General features: G+C 43.2%; 2 pseudogenes; one reads left to right on the plus strand and one right to left on the minus strand.

The window, feature by feature from the left end:
* The first annotated feature begins 1,792 nt into the window (after positions 1 to 1,792).
* On the plus strand, positions 1,793 to 2,096 carry LOC112394966 (protein S100-A10 pseudogene; annotated as a pseudogene).
* Positions 2,097 to 5,477: 3,381 nt separating this feature from the next.
* On the minus strand, positions 5,478 to 6,054 carry LOC112394984 (BET1 homolog; annotated as a pseudogene).
* Between the last annotated feature and the right edge of the window lie 4,014 nt (positions 6,055 to 10,068).

The following is a 10,068-nucleotide window of genomic DNA, read 5'->3' on the forward strand; positions in this document are numbered from 1 at the left end:
CTCCAGAGTAAAACTCCCAAAGGCTCAGGGCCTGTCATCATGACTCAGCGCCAAGGGACTTCCTTCTGGGGTTTCTGTTTTAAGGGTTTAATGTATATGAAAGTGTTTTGAAATGTAGAAAGAGCTATACAAATACTGATATAGAAAGTTGAGGCTTGAAACTATAAAATTCCTAGAAGAAGACATATGGGAAAATCTTCATAACATTGGTTTTGGCAATGATTTCATGGACATGACACTGAAAGAACAGGCAACGAAAGCCAAAACAGACATCAAACTAAAAGCCTTCTGCACAGCAAAGGAAGCACTCAACAGGGTAAAAATGCACCCCAGAGAATGGGAGAAAGTATTTGCAAATCTTATGTCTCATAAGGGGTAATATCCAAAATATGTAAGGAACTCCTACTACCCAACAGCAAAAAAACAAATAACCTTTTTTATAAATGGGCAAAGGACTTGAACCGTTTTGAAAAGAAGACATACAAATGGCCAACAGCTATATGAAAAGGTGCTCAGCACCACTAATCATCAGGGAAATGCAAACCAGAACCACAATGAGATATCACCTCACACCTGTCAGAATGGCCATTATCAAACAAACAAAGTCTGGCAAAGATGTAGAGAAATTGGAACCCTGTGCACTGTTTCTGGGAATGTAAAATGGTGCAATTATTAGGGAAAACAATATGGAGGTTCCTAAAAAAATTAAAAATAGAACTAACATATGATCCAGCAATCCCACTTCTAGGTATTTATGTGAAAGAACTGAAAGCAGGATCTTAAAAAGATGTCTGCACGCATGTTTATTTCAGCATTATGCATAATAGCCAAGAGGTAGAAGCAACCTAAATGTCCACTGACAGATGAGTGAATAAAGAAAATGTGGTATGTACATACAATGGAATATCATTCAGTCATAAAAAAAGATGGATAAACCTTGAGGACATTATGCTAAGTGAAACAAACCAGTCACAGAATGAGAAATACTGCATGATTCTACTTATATGAGGTATCTAGAGTAATCAACCTCACAGAAACAGAGAGTAGAGTGGTGGTTGCCAGGGGCTGGGGGAGTTGCCAGAGGGAAATGGGGAATTGCTGTTTAATGGGTACAGAGTTCCAGTCACGGATGAAAACTTTCTAGAAATCCCTGTACAACATTGTGCATATAGTTAATAATACGGTACTGTACACTTATGAATTTGTTGAGGGTAAATCTCATTTTATGTGTGTGTGTGTGTGTGTGTGTGTGTGTGTGTGTGTGTGTTTACCACAATGGAAAAAAAAAAAAAGAAGAGGCTAAGTGATTTACTCAAAATTCAAAAGCTAATCAATGTGGTCTCATTTTGGTTTTTTTCCCATTATTATAGTGTAACTCATGAAACTTTGTGGTCAAATATATTCTTTACTCATTCAATAATTTTTTTTTTTTGGCCACACTGCATGGCATGCGGGATCTTAGTTCCCTGAGCAAAGATCAAATCTGCACCCCCTGCAGCGGAAGCATGGTGCCCTAACCACTGGACTGCCAGGGAATTCCCCATTCAAGAAATATTTATTGCAATGTCCACTATGTGCCAAACATTGTTTTAGGTGCTGGAGATATGACCATGAACAAAACAGACATAAATGCTGATCCTTGTTGAATTTTAATTCTAGTGCTGGGAAGATTAAAAAAAAAAAAGACAAACGTGTTTATAGTATATTAGAAGGTGATAAACTAAGCCCGCATCCCATCTAGCCAAGTGACCCCTCCACACCTTGCGCTAAGGTTTCAAGAGACCTCACCGAAATGCCATGTCAAATGGAACATGCCATGGAAACCATGATGTTCACGTTTCACAAATCTGCTGGGGATAAAGTCTACTTTACAAAGGAGGACCTGAGGATACTCATGGAAAAGGAGTTCCCTGGATTTTTGGAAAATCAAAATATTGAAGGATCTGGACCCATAGTAAGATGGTTAAGTGGGCTTCCAGAGCTTCTTTTTGCTAAATTCTGGGCTCACTATTGCGTGCGATGACTATTTTGTGGTACACATGAAGCAAAAGGGAAAGAAGAAGGCAGCATGGAGCCATTACTCCCACCATGATTAGAGTTCTCCCACTGGGGCACTTAAGGAATCTGTCCCATAGCTTCCCCCTGTATAAGGATTTCATGAGCAGATACGGCCCCTTAGAAAATGTACAAATGTACATGTACAAATAAAATCCAACTCCCATTTGACAAGCAGAGAAAGCAGAGTCAGTTAAAGCCAGATAAGCTTTTTTAAAAAATAAATTTATTTATTTATTTATGGCTGCATTGGGTCTTCATTGCTGTGCACACGCTTTCTCTAGTTGTGGCGAGTGGGGGTTACTCTTTGTTGCTGTGCATGGGCTTCTCATTGCAGTGGCTTCTCTTGTTGCGGAGCATGGGCTGTAGGCGCGAAGGCTTCAGTAGTTGTGGTTCGCAGGCTCTAGAGCACAGGCTCAGTAGTTGTGGCACACGGGCTTTGTTGCTCCGCGACATGCGAGATCTTCCTGTACCAGGGATCGAACCTGTGTCCCCTGCATTGGCAGGTGGATTCTTAACCACTGCGCCACCGGGGAAGTCTCAGATAAGCTTTTTTTTTTTTTTGCGGTAGAAAAAGGACATCAGGGTTGTTTCCAGTTTTTGGCGATTAAATAAAGCCGCTATGAGCACTCACGTACAAGTTTTTATGTGAAGATATGTTTTCATTTCTCTGGGACACATGTCCAAGAACTTGATGACTGGGTCATGTAGTAATTGTGTGTTTAATGTATAAGAAACTGCCTAAAATTTTTTTTGAAGTGTGAATCATATTTTTTTTTTCTTTTGGCCATGCCACGCAGCTTGCAGGATCTTAGTTCTCCGACCAGGGACTGAATCCGTGCCCCCTGCAGTGAAACCGCAGAGTTCTAACCACTGGACCACCAGGGAAGTCCCTGAATCACACATTTTTAACATGTAGTGTGAATATTTCTCTAAGTAATAAAGTAGGCTTTGCAAAAAAGATTTTAAATGACAACATTATATTGCATGGGATGGGTATAGCATAATTTATTTAAGCTTTTCCCTAATGTTGAACATTTTGGTTGTTTCAGATTTCTCTTTCCCTGTAGAAATCATGATTAGACGCCTGCATGTGCAGTTGGTGTGAAGAACAGGCCGGCTGGAACTGTTCTTGCCGTGCCCAGTGATGAGAAGATTCTGAAAGATTGATTTGTGCTAACTTCACTGCACAGGGGCCTGAGGGAGACATCAGAATGCCACCCATTTTGTCGTTCAGTAAGGAATACAACCATCGCACACACAGGGAGTGTGCATGCTACCACTGGCATAAATGACATCCCCTTTGGCTGTGTTGGAAGGCTAACATAATTGTAAACTCCTTTTTAGTTTACCAGGAGGAAGACACCAGAATGCCACAACTCTTCCTGTGATCAAGTGCCAGGGTGATCAGATGGTCCCCTGGTGAGCTTGGAACCAGGAAAAGGGTGGACTACTTCTAATGGCTCCATTTTCGTGGTCTAGTGCCTTCTTCTCATCTTGGGAATGGTCTTGTCATAGAACAGAACTCAGGATATCTGCTGGCCGAGATGCACACGAGGGCTTCAGTGGGCTCTCTCTGCCCATGATCACTCTCTTGATTTCTGCATGTCTGTGTGCAAAACCTCTTCTGATGGACACAATATTTATTTTGTGAATTGATGCCCTCAATCAAGTCCTGTGAGCCGGTAGCTTTTCTCTCTCCTTCCATTGACTGTGTCTTTGGTTTTTGATCCATTTTGGGTGGATTCTGCCATTCAACACTCAGTGGGAAGTGCAGTTTCCTCATTCCTAAGTTCTTGGAGGATACTTTACTGTAGCCTCTGAGTACTTCCAGCTTCTACTATTATAAATAACTTTCATTATTACAAATAACTTGCGCTCTTACAAACAACCCATTCTACATGCATCTTGTCTTTTTAAAATTATTTCTTTAAGGGAAATTTTAGAAGCGTAGTCATTGGGTTCAAGAGTATGAACATTTTTTTTGTTGGTGGCAGTGATCATTTATAATGCCATCCCTAGAAAAGTATAATAGCTCATTCTGGAGCTCTGTGAGAACGCCCACTTCATCTTATGTTTATCAATACTGGTCAGTAGATGTTTTAATGCAAATTTGGTAAGTGAAAAGGGCATCTGTTCTAATTTGTATGTCATCGATTTTCAATGGGCTGAGAGCTAACATGTAAACAGCCTGCCCCCTAAGGCAAGGCCAAGGGTTATCAGCAGGGTTGGGCCACTTCCAGTTTTCAGAAGTGCTCAGAACTTTGTGTGGCACTGACCACAGTAAGAAAAGATTCCTCTGCTGAAGGCAATGGTGATGGAAGCTCTGTACTGAGCATGTAACTTGGAGTGCCAGGCAGTACAGACAGGTGGGCTTCATTCATTCATTAATTCAACAAACAGCTCTTGAGTACCTCCTTTCAAGGGGCTATGCTAGGAATTGGAGGATCAGCCAGACACACTCTCTGCTCTCAGGAGTTTATAATCAAGGAGATGAGACAGACAGATAGTTACAAAGCAATGTGATAAGCACAAACAGGGTGCTAAGCCATAGGAACAGAGGGAGGGAAACACCAAGTGCAACCTGAGGGGTAAGGCCAGGGATGACTAGGTTGAGTCTTTTTTTTTTTTTTACTTTTCTTGAACATTCTATTTCCATTCAGAGCTTAGCAATTACTTTAGCTTCACATTATTCTGTCATAAATGATAACCAAATGGCCTAAGTAGCTAAAATCATAGAACTATTATAAGCCAAGTCAATGGTATATATATAAAGTTAATATAACATGACAACTATACGGGTACACATTTGTTTTGAACCTTACTAGAAATATGCCAAAATAACAAGTTTTATTAAAGAATGAGGTCCTTGGGCAGAGGCAGAAGAAGAGTCATATCATCAAAAATTATTAGGAAAACTGTAGGTAAAAAGATATCAGCCTACAATTTTAACCAAATAGAGGAGGCAAGGAGAGTACATCATCAGGGGCGATGACAGTTCGGGAAAATACATTTACCATCCATCACAAACTTTCTCACCATCTCAAGAGCTCAGCGCAAGGCTCTCCAGGCATTGTTATTTTCCCACTAAGTTTCTTTATGTGGAACATAAACCTACATTTATGGTAACAACAGGATATTACACTGCTGTTTAACCTGACAGCAAAAAACAGGAAAAAAACTTATTAGGGCCAGACTGACCTCAGACCATGTCAATACCCCTGAAAATAGGGGCAAAAAAATGAATCATTAAGAAACAGTATCCAAAGAGCACCGTATTATCTAATGTGACTTATAAGACAAGTAAAATCCAGTAATCTTGGATGGAAAAAGCTTTAGGAATGTTTTGATGCTGAATTTTTACTGAAGTGGTACTCCAAGCCGTGAAGTTGGAACAAATTCCAAACTCACAGTTGCTTGCATCACCTCGGTTTCATAATCCAGTAAAGGACAGAAAAGACACACAATGAAAACAGCGGCTTTGTTTGGCTCCCTCTGGATAAAATCTTCAGTTTTCCCATGGTTTGACCTAGAAATCCAGTTGTAGAATCAAACTGTGGATCCATTTCAGCTAATAATTTATTCTGATGTTTAACTTCATGGCCTATTTCAATGGAAAGAGATTTTATAGCAGTTACTTTGTTTCGCAGACTTTCTTGCTTTTTTTTTTTTTTTTTTTTTTTTTTTTTTTTTTTTTGGGCTGGGGGGTACACAGGGCCCAGCCGTTCCGCGGCATGTGGGATCTTCCCGGACCGGGGCACGAACCCGTGTCCCCTGCATAGTCAGGCGGACTCTCAACCACTGCGCCACCAGGGAAGCCCTCTCAGACTTTCCGTGAGTCTCTCATTTTCTTCTTCACAGGCACTATACCATTAGGGTAGCCATAGTTCCCATAGTTGCCAGGAGGTACTCCTTCACCCAGGCCTGCACGCCTCATCCTGCCAGAGGAGCGGGGGAAAAGGCGGGCGGAGGGGTGGGTAGGAAGAGGCCAGGGGCCACCCGGACCGCGTCCTCAGTACCAGGGCCCGGCGAAACACCAACTTCTTCCCCTAAAGTGCCACGACAACAATGTAGTCTCTAGGTTGAGTCTTAAAGGATAGGAGTTCAAGGGAACAATCACAGGCAGAGTCAGGCAAAGGACTGTGTGAAAAGAAATCTCAGAAACTGTGGGTTAAACAAAGGGCAGCCCAGAACATCAAGATTAGAAGTAAGGGCAAGAGGTGAAATTCTAAGGTACCCCAGAACCTTAGAGAGCTCCAGGTGCTCTTATACCTCTGATCTGTTATCTGTGGTACCCAGGGTTAAACTGATTGATCCCTGCCCCAGGCAGAATGCTCCAGCCATTAAAGAGACCCTGCATGGTGAGTCTGAGCTCCAGTACTCTTCAGAAGTGGGGTGTATTCATCCTCATTCAGCCACGTGGCCTGTCTCACAAGTTGACTGATTCAGTGATGCTGCTGTGAGCACTGGTGGACTTGGAATCAGAAACGTCAACTTGAGACCTTGAATAAATCATTTAGTCTCCCTGAATCTCAGTTTTTTGTTTCTAAGATGAGGGGAAAAAGACTTCATAGGGCTGCAAGAGGTTCAAATGAAATAAGGCATGTAAAAGTGTTTTGTAGCTACAAATATTATGGTTATTACTATTACTATGAAGCTTAACATAGTCATTTAGTCATGGAAGCTCTGTTAATTGGCAGCTGATCCTGTCTATCCTCCTCTCAGACACATGTGTTCCTAAGAATCCCCTGGAACTTGGTCCAGCTGCAGATTCCCAGGCACCATCCCAAGCAATTCTGATTGAGTGGGTCTGGGTTGGCCCCGTGAGTTTGTAATTTAACAAGACCTTGAAGTAATTATGATGCAGGTGGTGACACAATCACACGCTGGAGAGACGGGAACTGAGTTCTACTGGGTTGGCCAAAAAGTTCGTTCAGTTAATGAATACGTTGTTCGATAAAGTTGTTGGTGAAAATGAAAAACGTGCCTTTTATTTTTACTTAAAACTGAATGAACTTGTTGGCCAGCCCAATACAGTCGAATGTAGCAGGACTAAAGCCTCTTTCACCATTCTGAACTGAGTCTCCAAAAATGCTTCTGAACGCAACTGGTACAATTAAGTTTGAGACGCCTGTAGGATACCCAAGTGGAAATGTCCCCAGGTATTTGGGTAGTAGCTCAGGAGAAAGGTCTGGGTTGGAGCTAAGATTTGGGAGTCCTCAGTGTACAGGTAACAGATGAAGCCTTCATGAGGGTGGGGTAGGATAGCCGTGCTTCAGGTCCCAGCACTGCTTACTGTTTATGGGTCCCCATTTGTTTTAGCTTCTACCAAAAAGAGTGTGTCTGGATGTCCCATGGTCTCCTCTTCCGGAGTTCTCTCTGCCCACAAATGGCACGATCAGATGCCCAAGTCAGAAACCTGCCAATCACTATCTCTGCTCCTCACTCATCTTAGCTAATTAATCACCAAGTTGAGCTGATTCCACTCCTCCATAATTCTCAAATCCTCCCCCTGCCCCTGCAATCTTCATCCCCACTGCCACCGTCTAGTCTCATCTCTTGCTTGGAGTGCCACAGGCTCCTAGCTGACTTCCATCTTCCTTCCAGCCCTGTTCCCATCCAATCCAGCTTCCACTCTGAAGTCATCCTGCTCCTCCAACCAGCCAGAGCTAGTCCTGAGGGCAGACACCCTGGTCTTGCATATAATTGTGTCCCTGACAGCTAGCGCAGTGCCTGGCATCTAGTAGGTGTTCATTAAATGTTTACCCCTCGTCCCATCCCCATGCTCCGTGCCCTCCCTTCTCTCCCAACTCAAAGCCTCAAGGGCAAAGAGAGATTTTTAGATTGGAAGAAAAGATAACTTGTGGTTCACCTTGTGGGCACCCGCATACTTTTCATTGTATAACGGAACTGCTGCGGGCCCCAATAGCACCTGCTTAAACGAACATCAGTCTACCTGTTACTTTCATAGCAGGCGTCAGAGCATAAACAGTAAAGGCTTAATCAGACACGCTGGAGCTGATGAGTGAGCTGGAGAATCTAGTGCCTTCTCCGGTTACATAAAGACAACTCAGTTAAATGTCTCCAAAATTTTTGAAAGAGAGAGTAAAATGGTAGGAAGGGAAGATGGGGGAAGAGGAATGCTTTGGACAGGAAACCGGTCAGAACACAGAGCCTACACACTGGAGTGACCCAAGAGTTTACATTCCCTCTGGCTGGGCTGTCCTGCTTGAATGTGGTGGGTCCACACTGAATTTGTCCTCATTTATAATTCACTAAATTTTTATTGAGCCTGTACTATAAGCCAGACACTGCTTTAGGCAATGGGGATATAGTAACAAACAATTCAGACAAAAATGTCCGTTCTCATGAAGCATGTATTTTGAGGGGGGAGGGGGACAGACAACAAATAAGAAAAATATCTAGTTTGTTGGATGGTGATAAGTGCTACGGAGAAAGACAGAGCAGGGCAAGGGGGCTAGGAATTCTGGAGGTATAGAACTGCTATTTTGTACAGGATGATCAGACCTTTCTAAGAAGGTGACATTAGTGCAAACGTGTGCAGCCTCCTTTGTGTGTTTGCTCAAATGAGCTATCCATATGGATATCTGGGAGAAGGCATACCTGGTAGAGGAAAGAGCTCCAACTAAGGCCCAGAGGAACTGCATTTCGTTGATCAGAAAACCAGTCTTAGTTGGTTTTATAGGCTCTGGTCGGAAATTGCCATGGCAGTTGGAGGTGCAGGAGGTGGGAGCTGTGGCTTCAGCTTCAGGCGCCTTTAGGGGAATCTGATTCGCAACTTTCCTGTAGGGGGAGGTTTGGGCATTGGATGCTTGTCAGGATTTCCCAAGTTCACTTTTGAAGATCTGAGATCCCAGTCAAAATAGGATTTGCCCAGGTTCTCAGTTATCACAGAGGCGACTCTTCTTGCCTGCCCTGTGTGGCAAGGCTGTTTGCCTGGGGTAAGCTTACACCTTTGGAGACAGGTAAAGCAGGCAGAGTGGAACAGGTCTCTACCTTGTCTTGCCACGGGTTTTGCTTTTTGTTATATTTTCACGTTTCTCTAGTGCAGATCAGAATGCCCTTGGGGCTAAATTTCCATGCAGTAGGATTGGAAGATCTGAGCAGAGTGGCAGTAATGATTCTGAGTAGTATTTTGACAAATACACAAAGCCATACCATTAGAGGGAAGGAGAAGGGAACAAACTTTGCAATTTACTGATGGGCTATTCACTGTGCTAAGTGTTTTCCATACTGATACATTATCTAAATACATTTTCATTATTACTCTGGAAGGTAGGTGGAAAGTGAGGCTCAAAGATATTGACTATTTCCCTGCTTACAAAAATATATGCACTTTATAAAAATGTCAAAAAACCATAAAAAATAGGAAGTGAAAGTCCCTCAGAGTCTCACCTCTTAGAGGAAACAACTACAGGCGGTTAGTGTTCAATCTTCCTGAATTTTAAAAATGTACACACAAGCACATACGCATACCTTTTTTTTGCCCCCCAAGAAACTGGGACCATATTATACATATTGTTCTGAAACTTGCCTTTTTTTCTCAGAACAGTGTGCCTTGGTTATCGTGCTGTGTTAATAAATCTTATTAATGAAAGCAGGCTTTTTGGGGACGTAGAGCTCTCTGATAACACAACACCTGGTTGTGTGACTTCACACAAGTCACTTTGCCTCTTAGGACTACAGTTTCCCCCATTTGTAAAACGAGGGCAGGCAGATCACAGAGGATTCCGCGAGGTAATGCCAACGAGCAGGTCACCTCAGCCCCTCGCCCGCCTCGTGACGATCTGGGATAATCTCCAAGGTCCAGCCCTACTTGACTTGGACGGCAGCCGCCACTTTCAATAACTCAGATGACAAAGCCGCTGCCAGCGCTGCCAGAAAACCCCGGCGGGCAGTGCTTCTTTCATTCGCTCTTGGAGCTGGGTGATGGTGTCGCGGGGCGGGGCCGGGGCGGGTCCACAGACCCGCGGCGAGCGGTGCGTGCGGACT

The sequence above is a fragment of the Neophocaena asiaeorientalis genome, unplaced genomic scaffold (assembly GCF_003031525.2).
Source record: "Neophocaena asiaeorientalis asiaeorientalis breed wild unplaced genomic scaffold, Neophocaena_asiaeorientalis_V1.1 scaffold364, whole genome shotgun sequence".
Lineage (NCBI taxonomy): Eukaryota > Metazoa > Chordata > Mammalia > Artiodactyla > Phocoenidae > Neophocaena > Neophocaena asiaeorientalis.